The sequence below is a fragment of the Mustela erminea genome, chromosome 19, assembly GCF_009829155.1.
Source record: "Mustela erminea isolate mMusErm1 chromosome 19, mMusErm1.Pri, whole genome shotgun sequence".
Taxonomy (NCBI): domain Eukaryota; kingdom Metazoa; phylum Chordata; class Mammalia; order Carnivora; family Mustelidae; genus Mustela; species Mustela erminea.
The window spans coordinates 54,227,768-54,247,470 of record NC_045632.1 but is presented as its reverse complement, the minus strand read 5'-3'; the positions used below and the strand labels follow the sequence as shown (position 1 = coordinate 54,247,470).

Genomic DNA, 19,703 nt, shown 5'->3' with positions numbered 1-19,703 from the left:
CCCTTTCTCTGTCCTTGAAGATCTTGACAGTTTGGAGGAGCACCACTCGGAAGTGTTACAGAACGCCCGTCAACTTGGGTTTCTCCGGGGTGGCACCTCCTTTTACAAAACAAAACACAAACTGTGGTGAAATATACGTAATATAAAATGTATGGTCGTAACTATTCTTCAGCACACAGTGCAGTGGCGTGAACCGTTCCCACACTCTTGCACCGGCATCACCACATCCGACTCTGGAACCTTCTCATCTTCCCAAACCGACACCGGGTGCCTGTTGCACACACACTCTGCTCACCAGCCCCTGCCCCAGGGTAACCGCTAATCCACCTCTGGGCTCTCGGAACTCCGATCAAAACCACCAAGAGAAGACGTCTCATGCCCCTGGGCATGGCTACTCTCAGAACAGAAAACGAGCAAGGGCCGAGGGGTTGCGGAGGGACCAGAACCTCGTGCACTGCTGGGGAGAACACAGAATGTGGTGGGCACCATGCAGAAACAGTGGTAGTTCTCTCCAGATTAAACCCAGAATTACCACATGACCCAGTGGCTCCACTCCTAGGTACACGCCCCTGAGAACCGGCAGCAGGAACTTGAGGGCCGACTGGCACACCTAGGTTCCCAGAAGCATTATTCATTGTAGCCAAAAAGTGGACACACCCCAAGGCCATGGACATCTTCTAGAGCATTCCCCTGGCAATAACCAGTTCAATGCCTGTCTCCCCACCCCATGCCCACCCGTGCACAGCCCCAGTGGGGTCCAGTTTTGCTCTCGAGGTCCCAGGCCTAGTTGTACCAGAAGGTAGGGTCCTAGTGGGGATGGCACAGTGCAACATTCAAGGTCCCAGGCCAGCCCCTGCCTCCTCAAAAGGGCTGTGCCCCAGTGACAGCAGCACTAGGCCAGAGCCACACTTTTCTGACCCTCTAGAAGGCCTTGGGTACCACTGACACAGCCTGGCAGCTCGAGCAACAGAGGGGCTCTGGGAGCAAGGGCAGGAGAAGCATGGCTTCCTTCCCTCCCCAGCTTACACACACACGCATATGCGCGCGCGCGCGCGCACACACACACACACACACACACACACACCCCGAAGTAAGAGCAACAACATCCAGCAAGATATCATGAACCTCCTGCTAAAAATAGTCCTACTGGGCACTCCCAGTGCGCCGGGCGAGGGGCTAACTAAGCACATGACAAAGTTTCATCCAGACCCGGAAACAAACCACGAGACTCATGTTAGAGTAAGTCCCCATTCTACAGCAGCGGAAAGAGAGGCTCGGACGAGAGAGGTGACTCGCCCAAGGTTACAGGAGAGGCAACACGGCCAGTGTGACTCTGGAACCCATGCTCGAACCCCAACAAAACGCCTCTCCCAGCTGGAAGCATCCCGAGTTCAGGGAGCCCATTGGTGTGATTTCCAGGCCATCCCTGGGTCTGTGCTTCTCGGGGGAACAAAGGCTAAAGGCAGAGAAGATGGGGACTCCGCTCGGCAGGGACTATACTCACGTTATAAGAGAGAGAAATGACAGCCACGAAGAAATTCCTCTTTATTAAGCACTTACTATATGACAAGGTGTAGCTCCTAGCTGTCATCTTCATGGCTCGTGGGCCGGTGGGCAGTACTGCTGACCCACTTTACAGATGAGGAAACTAAGATCCAGGGAGAACAATCACTTGACAGGAATCAGGCCCCCGCATCGGGACAGACAAAAGCCTCAGGGGCAATACTGGCAGCGAGCGGTTTCACCTAGTGTAGAGTGCACAGCTACCGACGGACTAGGGAGGCGGAGGGGTCTCAGACCCCTGGGACAGACGGTCTGCTGGAGGGAAGGGCCAGGAAGGTGGTCCTTCGTTCCACACTGACCCACATCAAAACTAGCTCCTGGATTTCATGTTTCTCCCCTCCCACTTTTTGAGTTTCTTCCCTACCACCAGTTTCAGGTACTCATGCATGGGAAGTTACGGCAAAGGTCCAACGTGTGTCCCAAGGAGGCAACACAGCCCCACTGCATGGACACCAGCATCGGAGGACAGCTGCCCGTTCTAGCTCTGTCAGCTGGAAGCTGTGCGACCCCGGGCCAGTGGCTTCGGTGCTCTGAGCATCAGCCCCAGCCAGGGAGGAGGGAGGTGTGGCGGGCACCTGCCAGGGCTGCTGGACTCCTCGCAGGAAGTCGTGGCTACGGGAGCACCTGGAGGTGCCGGGAGGAACGTGAGTCTGGGGACAGAGAGAGGAAAAGCCTTCGTGCTCCCAGCAGGGGTCAGGGAAGAAAGAAGCACAGCTGCCCAGGTAACACACCGGACAAGCTGCGCACAACAGCGGCAGGAGCTGCAGAAGGGCCCGGGGCCTTGCTCCCAGCTGTGCGTCCTCTCTGCCCACTTCCTGTCCGGCAGGCCCTTTGCCTTCACATGACCCAGGCCTGCAGGGCTGCACTCAGATCGGGCTGGGGACCCTGCATCCCTCAACTGGGAAGGCGTGGCGGTGATGTGAGCAAGTCGGCGGGGTCACTGCATCTGCGTGGACGCTCGCTGGGGGGCTGTTCTGGGCCCTGGAGCTAAATCAGCAGGAGACGAATGTTCCCCCCCAAAGCCCAAGGGACCCTGATTTCTCCAGAGCCACAGTGGCCACTCTGGAGGAAAGGGAACTGAGGGCATTTTCCCACATTGCTCCATCACGTCCCCCTCCCTGGATGCTGCTGCTGCTGCTTACAACCAGGACAACAGAGGAAATGTTCTTGTGGATTTCTGCAAGAGGGAAGTGACAGGCTTTCCTCCTCTGGCTTTTCTCTAGGCGCAGCGGACCTGAGGTGAGGCCCTTTGGTACGGGATGCACCACCCCGGGGCTGGGAATGCAGGGGCGAGGCACGGGGCAAGAGAGGGCGGCTCTCCTGCTGTGGGACTGTGCTAAGAAAGGCTTGCCGGAGGCTGCAGAGCGCCGCCCTCCCCGTCTCTGTGAAGCTGGGCGTCGTCGGGTGCTCCCAGCCCACGCCACCTGCAGCCCGGGCCTCGTGCTCTGCTTCCACACTGCAGTCATTTCCCGAGTACCCGCTAGGTGCTCGCAGGCACCGTGCGAAATGCTCTACGCTCTGGGTGGGTCTCATGGAGCCTGGGATTACCGTTACTTCATTCTACAGACATGGACCTAAGGTCCAGGGAAGAATAAAGTGGCCTGACCGGGGTTACTCGACCGGTTCAGCGGCTGCAGCAGGAAGGACACTTGCAGACGCTGGAGGAACGAGGGAAACGAGAGAAGCACAGCGTCCGTCCTGAGTCGGACACCTGGACGGACGGTATGAGACGGATTAGATTCCATGGAGACAGCTGCCAAGTTGGGGTTCTGCAGACCTCTCAAACGCCTGGAGGTGGCATCCTGGAAGGATTCTGAGCAGCCCTGGGGCTCGACAGGGAGCAGTGGAGATTGATTACTGATGTCTGCCCGGGCAGCGCTGTGGGAAGCAGTGAGGCAGCACAGCGACGGTCGCTAGTCTAAGGTACATGCGCCTGGTGCAGATGTCCCCGAATCCTCCCACTTCTCAGCCTCCCCCTCCAAGGAATGAGCTCGGGGACAGAGTAAGACGTAGAAATACCTTTTGAAGAAAAGGGTATTTTCTTGACATTACACTATACACCTGGAATTTGTTAATTCAGAGGTAAAACTCAATTCTTATAGCAATTCTTACTCGCTGTACACTTACTGGGCATCGACTGTATCCTAGGGTCTCTGTCGTCACTGAGCCCAGTGAGGAGGACAAACAAACAACTTAATAATTACTTACTGTGGTTGCTCTAAATGCCTCAAGTGGGGAACAAGGAGGCCAGGTCACACCTGCTGGTGCTGGCGGGGTTGGGGGGCCTCCGGCTCCCTGCCGAGGATTTGCTTCTGACATGGAAACTGACCTTGCTGCTCAGGGCCCACCGGAAATACTTGCCCATCGGGTCGGGCGCCCAGAGGCTGCCGGGAACGCAGAGGAGTGCGGGCACGCGACGGGAAGGGGGCCGAGGAAGGCTGCGGCACGGGGAGCCGAGGGCGGCCCCTCTGCCGGCGATGTGTCTGTCCTCACTGATTAGAAGCTCAGGCCTCATTCTCTTTTTTCCACCCCAAAGAGGACTCTCAGCCACGCTACCTACTGCTTCTGGCAAGGGGCGCGGGCGCGGGCAAGAGAGGACACGATGGCACGGCCGGGGCGGAGGGGGCGGTGTGTCTGAAGCGGGGGAGCGGGGTCGGCCTTTATCCGAAGGCTGCTCTCCCCTGGGCCTGAGCAGCCTCAGCCACTGCGGTGACGGGGCGACGCACGATGTCCCAGTCGCGCACCCCTCCGACCCCCCGTTCCTGGCTGGCACAGGACCCGGCGGCAGGGTTTATTTGGAGGAGATGTTCCTCATCAGAGGAGTCTTAAACAATCTCCCTTTCTGGCCCGCGGAGGTGGAGGAAGGCATCTCTGAGGCCAGCGCTGCCCCCAGTGCAAACAGCTGAACCCCGCCTGCCCGCCCGGCTTTCAACTTTGTTGCTTTTGCAAATAGGGTCCTGGGTCCTGTTTCCCACATCCCTGCAGGCAAGTCCAGTCAGACCCCTGGAGGCTTGGCCGGCTTCAGGGCCGGAGACCAGGGCAGGGAGGGAGCAGAGCCCTCCCACCTCCCGCCTTCCAGGGAGCAGCGGCCAGAGAAGTCTGAGAACACAGCGTGTGAACCAGGGTGAGCGAAATGAGTAGCGACTTCCAGAAACGGGAGCTCAGGCCCTGGGTGCTGAGACCAAGGGACCAAGGAGCCCATCGTTACGCTCCCAGTTCGCTGTCCTCACCCTCCTCCTTCCTCAGACCACAGCTGACAAGTCACTTCCTGCCCGCACCCCGCGGAGACGGCTGGGGCCCCTGATAAAACTCGCGCCCATGGAATCCCCCCTCGCTGTGTCTCCGCTGCGGAATGGACTGGAAACTGTGAGGGCGGGGACCTCATCACAACGTGTGATGGAACCCCAGCACACACCAGCACACAAGCAGCACACACAACCCCGCACAACCCCAGCACGATGTGTGTTGGAAATGAGGGGACAGGGTGAAGGGGATGGCGGGAAGGAAGGGACTTGGCTTCTCCTATTAGGGCCGGCGCACTGGGGTCGGCGGATCCACAGCCCCCCAAGGTGTCCACATCCGAACCCCCAGAACCTGTGCAAGTGGGACCTGCTACAGCGTGCTGGTGGGGGGTGCTACACGAAGGCCCCTGAGATGGGGGACAATCCTGGGTCATCCCATGGGCCCCACATCCTCACAATGTCTTTGTAAGAGGGAGGCAGGAGGGACAGAGGCAGAGACACGATGGCAGGAGCACAGGTCCAGCAGCGCCACCGTGAGCCAAGGGACCCCGGCAGCTTCCTGGGTCTTCCAGTAGGAATACAGTTCTGTGGAAGCCTCGGTTTTGGCCTAGGGGACCCATTCTGGATTTGTGATCTCCAAAACTGTAAGATGATACATCTGGTGGTTTGAAGCCACCAGGTTTGTGGGACTTTGTCACCGCAGCCACAGGAAGCTGTGGGGTACCTGTGGGACCTCCCGCCGGTCACGACCAGCCCCCCTGAACTGCCATCCATGATACAGCAGACATAACTAGTAGCCACAAGGTCCCGGTGTCCTCCTCCTTCTCAGTATGTGAAAGACAAAGATTCCTGCCCCCTTGCAGCCAAGCCATGGGGACAGGACGGGCTCTGGTGGGACAAACACACAAACATGACTCATGTCACTGCCAAGGCCACAGGACTGCACAGCCGGCGCTGAGCTCCCCGGAGCACCCGGAAGCTGCACGGGGGTGGGGGGCGACCTCACCAGCAGCTGGGAGAACCTCTACCTGCCACCCCCTGCACTGCCCGCATGGAGCGGGTCGCTGCAGACCCTCCACAGACGCGACAGAGCTGGAGAAGCCACCTTATGCCCGTGGGACTGGGAGTCTGCCGATGCCACACGCCATGTGACAGGCATGTGGGGACGGTCTCCGGAGGCAGCAGCTGCCACCCACACACATGTGGTGGAACCGTCCACGTGAGGGGTCTCAGCTGCCCCTAGAAGCAGTGGCTGGTGTGTCAGCCAGAGACCCCTACACCGTCCCCAGGGTCCCCTTGACAACTAGTATCTTGGACGGGGGTGGGGGGTGTCCACCTTAGTCCCCGGGTGACCGGGACATGAAATCGCTTCTTCCAGACAGCGTGGGGGGACGGGGAAAGGGGAGCAGCCTCCTACGTCTCCTGCACTCGTCCCGAGTGAGTCCCTGAGGCCTCCCGCAGCCGCCTTCCAACACGCCCAGTGTGACTCGGTCCGCCACGGGACCCACAAACGCCTTCTCATTGTTCTGCTTCTTTGCCAGGCCCTTCTGCCATGTCTGTGGCTGGGATTCCAGGATGTCAATGGATATTTTCAGAGCTTTATTGTCCCATTTGTCACTTGCTAATTAGTTAGGAGTGACTAATCAGAAAGCAGTGGCAAGGCAGAGAAAATACTCCAATTTTCTTTGCTTTCGGTTGTCCATGGTTACTGAGAACCCTCTGATGTATGTGCCGGAGTGGGGCAGGGGCGGGGCAGGCAGTGTGTACAAAATGGGGGGTGGGGTCTCCTTGTCCTCTCCTGGGCAGATACGGACAATGTTGTGGGCTGTCACTGGGGAAAAGAGCAGCAGCCTCACGTAAGATTGACCATGCGGTGCTTACCGGGGGCCAGGGCAGGGTCTCTGAAGCCCCTGACCTCAGCCTTCTAGTCACGTCTACCTCTGACCAGGCAAGCTATGGAAGCACCAACATCCCCACTGAGTTCAGGCCTCCCCTGGGACCAGAGGCCACACAACCAAGCCACCCCAGAGTGCAGACGGTGGGATGACCCCTGTCTATGCAGTCCTGCCCAGTGCTGCCAAGGTTTCGGGGCTGAAAGCAGGAGATACCCAAAGTCCTGGGGCTGTTCTCCTGAGCCCCCAACAGACAAGGCCACGCCTCCCCAGGCTGGGGGACACGCCACCTACTGACTGTCCTCTCCCAGCTGGGCCCCCAGCCGCGAGCACACGTGTCACCTGCGATCCTCACGACACCTTCCCGCAGTCGCTTTTACTCTCCCGTTTCCCAGGCGAGAACACTGGGACTCAGAGAGTGTGCATCACTAGCTGCGGGTCACACAACACGTAACCGCAGAGCTGTGCGTCCAACCCCGCTGTGTACACACCGTGCGAGACAGTGGGGGGGGGGGCCGGGCGCTCGCTCCCCCAGCCCCGCAACCACAGCCTGGGGCGGGTCATATCGCCCACGTGCGACACATACGCACACACACGTAAGTACACACTCCGGCACACGAGCTCACAGGGGCACGTGTTAGAGCCAAGTGTCAGCGCACACGTGTGTGTGTGCATGCACGGTTTTTCAGCGCGGAGGGAAAAGGGCACGCAGTGACCCGTGAGGGAGCGAGTCAGCACCGTCCACCCCACTGGGGCACAGGCGCTGCTCCAGGCTTGGCCCAGACTGCCAGGGTTAGCAAAGGCCAGTCCTTGCCACCTCTGCCCTTCGGAGATGATTTCATCACCGATGGAGGTTTCCAAAGACAGTAAACAAACAAGGAGGCCTCTGGCCGGCCTCTCAGAGCTGCTTCCCCGCCACGCCCACCGCACACGCACAGGCATACATCACACAAAGCCCAGCCCTGGCCGGGAGAAGAAGGGGGATCTGCTCAGCATCTCGCAGCAGCCCCTACGCACTCCTCAGCTCGCCCGCGGCGCACGTCGGGGTGGGGAGAAAAGCAGACAGGAAACCAACAGCCCTGCGTTGGAAAGGCTGGCATTTTCCAGGGTAAAGTTCTGGCCCTTGAATGATTTCCCAGCCTGGCCGGGTTAATCATTGCCCATGAAGTACAAATGATTCCCTCGACCCCTCAAGCTGGCTGGTCCCCTGGGGCTACTGCAGGTCAAGCAAGTCAGGGACCAGCTGGGGAGTCAGACCCTGCCCACCACCCCGTGTTGCTAGCCCAGAGGGGTCTGGTTGATTGACGGAATGAGCCAGTGTGCTCGAGACCATCAGAAGAGTCCCCTTCACCGACCACCTACCGCGTGCCCGACCGTGGCTGTGCTCCCTCCGCGCGGACCAACGGTGAAGGCTGAGTGCTCAAGCCTAAGCAACCAGCCCTGGGCTCGGGTCCCGGTGTGCACAGTTCAGCCCGGACAGCAGTGCGCTCTGTCTACAGAGCAGATAGGCTGCTGTGGGAAGGAGGCAACATAGGACAAACGGGTTCTCAGCCATGGGTGCTTGTCCAGAGACATGGCCAGGCGTCACATGGGGAGCAGGTGCCTCTAGCATCTGGGGCGGGGGGAGGAGGCCAGGGGTGCTGCTACCACCAACAGGACCCCGAGAGAGGACAACCCACTTCCGTGTCAGTAGGGCCTCTGGTGAGAGATCCCAGCTCAAGGTCCGTCCTCCATAAACGCCAGTGGCTATCAGGACCTTGAAATTGTCCCAGCGGCCTGAGAGCGTGACATTCTTGTCACCAGACTTCAGAGAAGGCTGCTGGACCAGTGGCTGTGACTTGCCCTGGTGACAGGAGAGAGCAGAGCTCACGGGGCCTCCAGACTGCACCTGCGTTCCCTCGGGCCTGGGGGCCGGCCTCCCCACCACACTGCCCTGGAGTCAGAGCCTCTGCCTTCCTTCTGCGCTCCCACCGCAGGGGAAGGGCCACTTTCGATGTTGTTTTCTTGGGCACCAAGAGAACAGACACCCCCGTGTCTGGACCCTGCGGACAGCTCTAAACAGACGCTTCCTTCCCCTTCCTCCTCCCTCTCCCTGCCCCCCACCTGCCCCCCTCAGTTTCTGCCCGACAGGGCAGTCTGTGTGCCCAGCATGCCCCTCCATGCACGATGTTCACCCCTGGCCCGGGGAACCAGACCCTCCTCTGAGGGTCTGGCTGACCTGGGTGCGGGACCCTCTGCCCGCATGCCCATGGAGGGGTCAGTCTCCAGAGGGGGCAGAAAGTCCCAGGAGAGCCCATGTGGCCTGGTCTCTAATGCCTGTAGCTGCTCCCTCACTGCACACACCAGCTACGTGAGATCCTTCTTCTGGTGGCCGGGCCTTGACTTGCGCTCCTCCCTCCCTGGGACACCCTGGCCCTCCCCTGCTGCCCCACATCCTCCTCACGTGTCTTAGACTTCACTGAAACATCCCTCACACCAGGGCAGGCTCGGCTCAGACGCCCTTGTCTGTGCGTCTGCATCTCCGTGCCCATCACCCTGTCCGGTAATGCAACACAGACAAGCCGCTCTGGAGGCAAGGTCGCTAGACCTGCGACCCTGAGGACACAGAGCCCTTCGGGGTGCCCCCCCTTCGCAGCCCAGAGTCTGCAGCCACGCCATGCAGTACAACTCTCTGTGACGCTGGAAACGGCCGGTGTCCACGCTGGCTGGCATGACAGCCGCTAGCCACAGCTGGCCTTGCACCATTTGAAGTTTAAAGAACTGAAGTTCCAATTTCGTTTGATGTTAATTAAATCTGAACAGCCCTGTCCTGTGCACTACTGATCACCAAGGGCAGCACTGGTTGAGAACACGGCCCGGGCAGAGAAGGGGCCCCACAGCCCTGGTGAATGAATGAATGAATGAATGAGGCTCATTACCCCGCGGTCTGACTCCACATTGAGTCATCTGACATCAACCTTCCCCAGCAGGCTGAGGGCTACGTGAGGGCAGGAGATGGTGGGACTTGGCTCACTACTCCATCCCCCAAGTGGGGCACAGACCCTCAGTAAACATTAATTAAATAAATGAATGCACGCGGGAGTGGAGGGCCTGCAACTCAGAGCCCCTCACCCTTTGCCACCTGGCTTCCGGGGCTGATGAAGGAACACGGTCCAGCGGGCTGGCTTGGGACTGGATTCCCGGCCCAGGTCCCCCTTCTCTCAGGTGACCATCCGCCCCCCGCATCCCAGGCTCTGTCACAGCTGGTATCAACAGGAGGCTCCTCCCTTCTCCAGGGTCCTTCCGCCACCCCACCCCACCCCACCACCGATGCCTGGGAAGAAGCAGGGCAAGTCGGCTTGCTCTCGACTCATTCCCCTGGGGCTGCTCGTCCCTGCCTCCCCGCTTGGGCGGCAGGGCCCCCTCAGGAGGTTCCAGAAAGAGGAGAGCCCGCAGGAAGGAGGATGAATGTGCAATTCCAGCATCAATCACCGCTTTTCATCCCCGACGGGTGACGGTGATGCTCGGCAGCCCTGTGCCTCTCCCCGCACTGCCTGGCCCACTTCCTTCCGATGTAGGTCACGGCGGATTCTCCCTGCAATCACTAGGTGTGCCTCCGGTGAGGGGGGTGGCGCCACTAGAGGCAAATTTAGCAATCCTCTCGCGGGCACGCAGGGCCCCGGGCTCTCTCATTCAGCGGAGCCCCAGACTGGCAGGTGCACATGGGAATCCTGTGCAAGGATCCGAGGGCACGTGAGAGGGAGGGCGGGCGGGCAGGGTGGTTCCTGTGCCCAAGAAAGCTGGGCACCTGGAGCTGGAAAGCCAGGGTCACGTGGAAGCAAAGCCACGGAGAGGCTGGTTCCCAGGACAGAAGCAGATCTGCTGCGCGGTAACTCGCCCTACTTTCTGGTGAGTATCCCGGACCCGCTGGGTCCAACTCAGCAACTGCAGCCGGGCGCTCCTCCTTCCCGAGCCTCCTGCTTCCACCTGACAAGGGGCGATGAGGCCGGCACCTGCCTCACAGGAGGGTATGAGTTAAATGCATTCGTAGAGATACAGTGCTGAGCACGGGGCTCAGCACCCAAGAAACACTCAATAAACACGATGTCACTGATGCTATTGTTGTCTGCGAGAATCCCTCCTAGCTGCACAACACGGACAACCGTTCCTTCCCTCTGACCAGCAATGAGCACGGGTGCTCGGCCAGGCTCTGTGCCGGGCGTGGTGACGGGTCCGCTCCCCCTGCTCTCAGGTAGCAGCCGTTTGCCGGAACGGTGGACACGTCTGATAAACCCAGCGGTGCGTGTGGCGAGCAGGTCTTGTGAGCAGGCGGGAGGCGAGAGCCCGGAGGAGGGAGGGCTCGGCCTGGGCAGGACCACGTGAGCGGGGCCAGTTAGGAGGACAGAATGGGAATCCCCGGTGTCCTCAAAGGCCTAGAAGGCCTCAAGATCCTGGGCCCTTTGGGCAATAGAAAAAGGTCGTCTGTGCCCGGGGCACAAGGTGCCTGGTAAGGAACTGGCAGGGGATGAAAAGGAAAAGACTGAGTTTGGGCCAAATTCGGCCTCTCTGCCAGGAAAATAAGGAGATGAACTGTGTCCCGTGTACAACAGGGACTTCTAAGTGCCACTCCTGAAGTTACTCTGCTCTGAAGTTGGGGAACCCGCCTCCACACACACGCATGTAGTAGACACACAACACTCCACACACATGCACACACACACACCTATACACACAAGACACAGAACACACACACAAACTGTGCACATGTGCGCAAACACACAGCACTCCACACCCAGATACGAGCACACACGCCCGCACACACATCACGGGCTCCCTGCCCTGGGCCCGGAGCAGAAACGGGAGCCTCCAGACTCCACGACAGAGCGAAGAAGGCGTGTTCTGAACGCCACACGGAGGCCTGAGAGCCAGTATCAGGCCGCGTGGGGGAGGAAATGTTTATAAACGAAAGGTTTCCTGCACACCTGCGTGCACACACACGCATGTGCACACAGACGCACACTCAACGGGTAGTTCTTCCAAGAATGCCTTCGCAGGCTGGGGCAAGCACACGCAGCAGCAGAGCGACCACGAGCCGCTCTCGGACCTGCGTCACCATCCAGCTTGGGAGGGGTTTTAAAAGGAAACCCTCCCCCATTTAAAAGGGAAGAGTGGGTCTGTCTGGACAAAGCTGGAGTCTGGTGCAGGCGCAGGAAGTGATCCGGGAAGCCTGAAGGGTGCAATGATGCGGGCCGACCGTGTTTCTGTGGGGCCGGCCCCGGCCTCTCCCCGCCCCCCTCTCCGGCGCCCACGGTCTGATTTCTAAGGAGAACGGTTACCCGAAGGAGGCTCATTCACCACGGAGATTTCCTGCAGCAGGTGGACGCACAGAAAAACGTGCTGAGGTTCCTTAAAACAGTTGCCTTCTCCTCAGCAGGAGAAACCTCCTGCCCTGCGACACGGCTCATACCAGCCATTAGCTCGGCAAACCCTCTTCTGTAGAGAGAAAGGGGACGTTTTTGAAACAGAAGGGACGTCGGGGGGCACAGCTGGATTGGAAGGAGTCAATTTTTAAACACTGAACTCAAACTTAGTTCCTTCGTTGGAAGCAGAGACTGCCTGGGCCAAATAAGGATTTCTCTTTGTCCCACAGAATGAAAGTCCATCTTTGTGAAACGTGACAGAGAAGTCAGGGACTGTCCTAAGCCAGGAGTCGGTTTCATCCTGTTTCATCCGCGTGGGGAAACTGAGGCACAGAGGGGAGAAAGTAACACGCTGGAAATCATAGAGCAAAAGCCCAAATTTGAGCCTGGGCCCTCCGCCTCCAAGGCTCAGACTCTTAGCTCATGATGGACCTCCTTCTCAGCATGTGCAGACCTACGGCTCTACTGGGATGAGGCAGACCATACACAGACACAGCAGGGCCCAGGGGGCAGCAACAGGACCCAGGTGGAGGGCGGCACAGTCTGGGCAGCCCTGAACTTGAATGTGGGGTGCCTGCCCGATGCCATCTTAGCAGTAAGCAGCACCTGATGGGGGTGAATGAGGTTGCTTCTAAATGTTCTCACGGTGCCAACGAAGAAGGCTTTTGGCTGTGATCGGGAAGGCGAGGGGAGGGCGTTAGTCTGCTGAAGGCAAAGACGGCCACAACGCTTGACCATCAGGCCACTCTGTGCCATCTCAGGACCATTCTGTCTTCAGACTCCCAAGCCTGACCTGGCGCACCTATGACATAGGAACACTGGGGCCCAGAGAGAGGAAGCAATTCCTCTAAGGTCACAGAGCAAGCAATAGGCAGAAGCAAGAGGGACACGAGGGCCCCTTGAGGCCAGACCTTCGCCCCCCACACCTCACGGACTCCAGGTCCGCAGGGGCAGATGGATGCTCTTTGGAATGGAGTCGCCCTTCACCAAGCCTAGAACAGGAAATTTACAACCTCCTTCAAAGCAAAGCTACGGGACTTTATACGTTTTGCCCCATTGTAGACTGTTCCTCCGCTCGGCTCTTCTACGCTGGGAATGGCGTTATGGACTGAATGTCTGTGTTTGCAATACACCCCCCCAAATTCACATGCTCAAGTCCTAACCCCCAGTGAGAGGAGACTGGGAAGCGGGACTTCGCGAATAACTCAGGTTAGATGAGGACAGGAGGGCGGGACCCTCGGGATGGGACCCAAGAGGGAGCCCCGAGCTCACTCTCTCCGCCACGGGAGGACACGGGGGAAGGCGGCCGTGTGCCAGCCGGGAAGACGGCTCTCACCAGGAGCCAACCAGGCTGACACCCTGGTCTCGGTCTTCCAACCCCAGCACTGGGAGAAACAATGTTCAAGCCCCCACTCTGTGGTGTCTTGTGACGGGGCCCAAGTACACAGCAAGACAGGCGGACAGCATCCCCCTAGACTAAGGGCCAGAGCACCACACTCATGCACTCCGTTCTCCCACATACAGAACAGTCTCACCGGCTTCCCAAGACCAGGCAAGCCATGCCCCTGCATCCCACAGCCCCTGGCATGCCAGCGAGGCTCTAGAAACGCTTGCTGAACACACAGAGCCAAACACCGGCTGGATACCTGAGCGTTTCCGAGCGGCCCCCGCGCAGCCCGGCTTCCCAGGTAAAAACCTGCTCCGGCCTCCACGGAGCGAGCAGCCTCGTGGCTTCAGCTTCGGCCTCACCCACAGCCAGCCCCCCTCCACACAGGGCGAGCCCACGCCCAGCAATCCGGCATCTCTGCATCACCCAGAATCTCAGAAGAGCTGCTCAGTCCTGCACCGGGTCTAAGAGCGAAAGGTGAGAAGTGACTGTGGCACCGCGGACGGCGGTGGGAGTGGAGGGATGACCATTCTATGGAGTTCGGGGAGCAAGTGGACAGAAGAAGGTGGGTCTCGAGATACCAGGACCAGCGACTGGGGGACGAACCCAGAAGTCACTCGTTATTACGAAATGAAACAGATTATGTCATTTTTCCTGGAACATGCGACATGCATGTGCTTGCCCTCTTTCGTGGTCGGGACTCAGCGCGTCTTCCTTGGAGACGGCCCCACCTCTGTCGTCCCCACCGTCTGTCTCACACAGACCCCACACCACCTAACACTGGCACTGGGCAATTCCTGTCCCGAAGACACCTCTGGGGCCGTCGGAGTAGGGCCTCCCCACCTCTCCACCCGCAGCAGCTCCTGGTGTCTTTTTTTTTTCTTTCTTTTTTTAAAGATTTTACTTATTCTTTTGACGACAGAGATCACAAGTAGGCAGAGAGGCAGGCAGAGAGAGAGAGGAGGAAGCAGGCTCCCCGCTGAGCAGAGAGCTGGGTTTGATCCCAGGACCCCGGGATCATGACCTGAGCTGAAGGCAGAGGCTTTAACCCACGGAGCCCCCCAGGTGCCCCCCAGCTCCTGGTTTCCAGCAAGGCTTCCTGAGACTGTCGTAAGCATTCCATTTGGCTTCCATGAAGAACGATCACTCTCTCTTCACACTCATATAGCACAGGCTTGTATCATCTTCAAGGAAATCGTGCAATTATGGTAACACCTACAGCCAGTGTGATCAGGTCTGGAAACAAACACAACGGGCCCTTGGTAACACACAACACAAGTGGCCGGAAGAAGAGCGCCCGCCCGGCCAGTGCCCCAGCCCGAGCCCCAGCCCACACCCCAGCCCGCGCTGCACCAGGGTGGGGACGGCAGGCGGCCGGTGACCCCAGCCCTCCTGCTCAGTCTCCTGCCCGTTACCGGAGGACAGGAGTCAGTCCACCTAGCGCGGGTCGCAGGGTTCTACCTCTCCACAAAGTCTTATGAAGTGACAAGGCATACCGCAGGGTGATACCTACAAGAGGCTTCTTCTGACATTTTGATTAACCCTTGCATAAAATTATACTCCACACTTTCTATAAAACGATCCGCTTGAGCGGAATGTACAGAAATGTATGGGGGCTGCTAGGAACGGGGCTGCTAGTGGAGAGAAGGGAACGTCCTGTTTTTCTGGCATCCTTTTTCACGAGAAGAATATAATACTAAGTAGATAACTGAGCTTTATCTTTTTCCTCAATAAGATTTACCAGCAGACTTCAGCGCATGAAACAAACAAGCCCAGAGCCTGATAAGTATGCAGCTTAAAAAAAGAAATCAAAATAACACGCGAAATAAGAAATGTTTTACGGGCTTCAAAGGAACGGCTGTCTGCCTCTGAGCTGGGCTGAGCGGAGAATGGCGTGGCCACAGCCTTCGTGGGCTGGAGATCTTCAATGGGCAGGGCCAGAAACAGTTGGTGGATTCATCAAGCCAGCGCGCTCTGACCAGACGCTGGGTCACTGTACGTGCTACGCTGCCTCGGCAACTGACCACACTTGGCCCTTGATTTGTTTCTCCATTTGACCAGATAAGCTGTGTCTCACAAATTCACCCTGAAGTAGCCCTAGGGGCGGGGGGGGGGCGGGGGGGGGGGGGCCTTCCCAGGTAGCGAGATTATCCTGCAGCTGGCCGACTACTGCTGATGACTCCCCGTTCACTGCAAATGTCTGTTGCGCCCTTCACTCCCCAGGAGACCCCGGGGGGTGGATTCTGGTGTACACTTGGCCTGGCGTGTGGAGCCGGGGACCGAGCTGTGAATGCGGCAGAGAGGGACACAAAACCACAGGCTAATGAGTCACTTTCATGTGAATTGTGCTTGTGCTGATAAAGCCCATAAAGAGATAAATAACCTGTCCTCTTCCAGGTTCGGGAGGTCAGAGAGGGCCATAAAACGTCTCCCATGGTGATGAACCCCCCCCATGGCAGTGGCCCAGAGGCTGAGGACAGAGGTGGCTCGGGAGGGCGAAAGCGGAGGTGGCAGGGGAGACTGGACAGCGAGCACTCAGAGGAGATGGACCCCGGGGCCACAGCGGGGTCAGGAAACCCATGGAGCCAGGGGAGATGGGAGATGCAGGTCCAGACAGAATCATACCCAGCCCCAAAGCCCAGGTGGAGAATCCAAATGTTTTCTAAAGGCAACAGGAAGGAGCCCAGACGGGACTCGAAGGCGGAAAAGTGGAGTTCACATACACGTGCCGTTCCTCTGCACTTGAAAGCGTGGATTTTGCAGCCTGTGCTTCCAAAGGGACCTTCATTTTCCTCCCTCCCCGTGGGCCCCACAAACATCTGAGTCAGGCCCCTGGGGTAGCCAGATGCTTGGCAGCTGCCCCTGCCCATCACTATCAACCCCCAAGGGTGCCCCAGGGAGAGCCCTTTCAACACGCCACACCAGCCCTCGGACTGCTGGGCTCGTGGAAACATTCCCAAGCTGTTTTTCTGTGCCACCAAGACGCCTGCTTGGAAAATCCCTGCTGCCAGCGCTCCTTTCTCCCAGGCGGCTACACCCGCCTGCTTTGCTGTAAGACCCTGCGTCACAAAGGGGTCTCCCGGCCTGGCAGGCAGGCCAGGGGCTGCAGAATCCCCACACTCAGGCCCCGTCGGCGTGGGCTCTTTCCTCTGCGTTATCTAGTTGAGTGTCCTGGGTGCGTGGCTATAAATGCTGTTGTTCTGACCCACGGTGAACTTGTAAACACACTGATCGTATCAGCTGTAACAGATGCCGTTTCCCAAAACGGATGAACACCAGTACTTTTATTTTAATTCAGAATGAACCCAGTTTCCACTGGACATGGATGGCATGAATGATCTTACAAGGAGACAACTTGCCTGGGGCAAAAAAAAAATAGTAACAGTAAAATAAATCACATAATCCTATCGCTGCCCGAGGTCCTAAAGGTTGTCGATGTGCTACTTCCTTCCACCTTGACTCTCTTTCTCGTCTTGGAACGAGCTACTCCAACACCTTCTTCTGGGTGCTCTGAATGTCAGTGTGACTTGGCTTCAATGGCGGGGGACAGGTCACCACCCAGAAACTAGTGAAGCCAAGAGAAATCCACAGGATCAAGACCAGACCAAGAAAATCTTACACAACAGTAATTGAATCAACTTCCTACCAAAACCAGGCTCTTCTTAAATTGCAGATATCAACTTACTCCGCGGATGAAGTAAGACTGGAGCTCCGAGCCAGCTCCAAGGAGAGCCACTGAGAAGACGCCGTCCGGCTAATCACCAGCGCACTCGCTCATGGTGAGCGAACGGGTGTTGACCGTGTTCCCAGCGTTCCAGCAAAGCCCTTGTCGTCGGATATGGGATCTTCCTCCTGTAAGTGGGAGACCCCGCTGCTGGCTCCCTCTTTCCTGGGCATCCTTGCTTTCCGAGCGTCTGTGGGCAGGCCGGGGTGCGGTGACTGTGGGTGACGTTCCGATAACAACATCATCCCAGTACCAACTCTCCTCACGGGATACCTCATCTGAGGCAGGCATCTCACCCGGGGGCCTCCCAGCTGAAAACGGTACTACGGCACTACCTCCCCACAGGCTTGTGGCAGGGGCACAGTAAGATGCCAGGATGGGGCCAGCCCAGGCAAATGTCAGTTATTACAGGACTGCTGTGTCCCGAACACTGGCCTCTCCCCTCCCCGGCTCCCCGGCTCCCACACTCAGCCTATACCCCGCTTGCCCGAGACCCTGCACCCCGTGTTTTGCTTCTCCCTCAGACACTCCTCAGTCGCTCCTTCGGCTGGCCTTTGCCACTGGCATCTCTCACGGCACAGGAGTCTCGCTGTCCCTTCGCTGCTCAACACAAGCGGCTCCTGGACACCTGTGTCTAATTCCTCTGCTGAACATTCAAGAAACCCCTGATCTGGCCACTTCTGTCCAACTGTATTCCCGGGATCCCCCCAGACCGCATGAACAGCAGGGCGGTGCAGCAGATGGGGCTGACCCAAGTCTGCCTCCCGGGTCTGCCCCCGACTGGCCCCGAGGTCTCCGGCAAGCTGCTTGCTCATGTAAGTCACTGCACACCTTTCCAGATTTATGTTTCAGGAACATTTACCTCCCCAACCCCCCACCAAAAGCAAGGACAGTCTGTACCTCAGCGTCATCATCTGTAAAATGGGAGGTGCCGGGGAGGAAATGAGCCTACTGCAAAGGTCTCTCTGCTCGTGCTGTCTCTCCCCCTTCGCTGCCTGCCCTAACTTCTACCCACCTCATCTAAAGGTCAGGAACTAGGTGCCCATCCGGGCGGGGGGTGGTTCCCAACTTCACTCAAGACCAACCTGCCACATGAGGTTAGAGATCAGTCACGCTACAGTCTGAATGTACTTAACACGACTGAACAAGGCACTTAAAAATGGTTAAGATGGTAGATTCTGTGTTCTATGCATTTTACCGCAACTGACAAAGAAAAAAAAAGGACTGTAACTGACTATTCTACTCCTGAAGGTCGATGGACAATGCCCCAGAGTTAATGACTGGTGAGAAAGACACCATGCTGTACCCGTGGGCTTACATTTTTCAAAATCTTGCCGTAAGGCATTTAAAAATGAACAAGTAGCAATAGCTGTGAGTAGAGGAAAGAGGACACAAGATTTTAGGTATTTGGAAAAAACATGCCAGGATCTAGACAACAAGTAGGAAAAGCAGCCACAGAAAACAGCAATGATTGTTCTAGAGAGCAGAGTTCCTGATGATTTTCTGGTTTTCTGCATTATAAATATTTTACATTCATATTTCTTACCATAAAACTGAATGAAAATAAAGAACTCGTACCCGTGCTTCACGGTCTCCCTCCTCCCCTCTGCAAAGGGTCTTTTGGACCCCCAGTTTGTGTCTCCGTTAGAGGCCTTTATCTCTGGGACACCCCTGCCACCTCCTCATGGAAAGAGACGTCAGGTCTTTCCTGTTGAGCTCAAATCCGGCCTCGGAATCCTTCTCAACACAAGTCTCCAGGCAGTCCGAACCCAATGAAACGCATCTGCTGTCCCAATTACGCTTGCTCCCCTGCCTTGCTTTCTGTTTCCTGGGTGTGTCCTAACCCTTCAGTCCGCATGCACAGTCCTGAGGACAGCGGCCAGCACCGTTTATCCTTCTTCTTCCCATCTTGGTCCTCAGGTGATGGGAAAGCCCAGCAATTGCACTTGGGATGGACCCTGCTCTCAGGTAACATGACACCTTTCCCTTTAGCCTAAAGCTCACTCCTGACTCCAAGCAAGACCACCTATTTCCAATTCAAGGAACCACCCACATGGGTCCCTTCAGAGCACGACGAAGGATGCTTTCAACCTGACAGTTCACATGGACACAACCTGGGCTCACCACCACCCCCGCCCCGTGCCCACATGTGCATGACAAGAGGGTGATGTCCGACTCCTACAGCACAGATGGGGGGCAACTCTATGTACCCACAGTCGTCTCCCTCCAGATGGATTCAAGGAGCCAATTACTAGCTTTCGCTGGGACCACATATTTCCTTGTGTCATTCTAAAGTAATTAACAGTTAAGTCATTTCCAAGTTTTTACAGGGAGACTCATCTTGACATTGACGGGCCTGCTTTGCAGTCACTGGGGTGGAGCTGCCCTCTGCCCAGGAGCTTACACTGCAGACAAGGATGACCCCGGCCCAGAGGGGCACACGTGAGGGCATGCACAGGACATGGCAGACCGTATCACTGAGGTTCTCTGGGCCCT

At 57.7% G+C, this 19,703-nt stretch overlaps 1 protein-coding gene and 1 long non-coding RNA gene across 3 annotated transcripts in view; both read right to left on the bottom strand.

Moving 5' to 3' along the window:
* CMIP (c-Maf inducing protein) overlaps positions 1-19,703 on the bottom strand; it is a 224,486-nt gene that overhangs the window by 129,335 nt on the left and 75,448 nt on the right. The gene's annotated exons all lie outside the window — the stretch shown is intronic.
* LOC116580164 lies at positions 222-14,373 on the bottom strand. The gene is made up of 3 exons (XR_004281533.1): positions 13,910-14,373; positions 8,568-8,572; positions 222-233 (listed from the first exon to the last, which is right to left on the bottom strand). It is a non-coding gene; the product is annotated as an uncharacterized LOC116580164 (long non-coding RNA).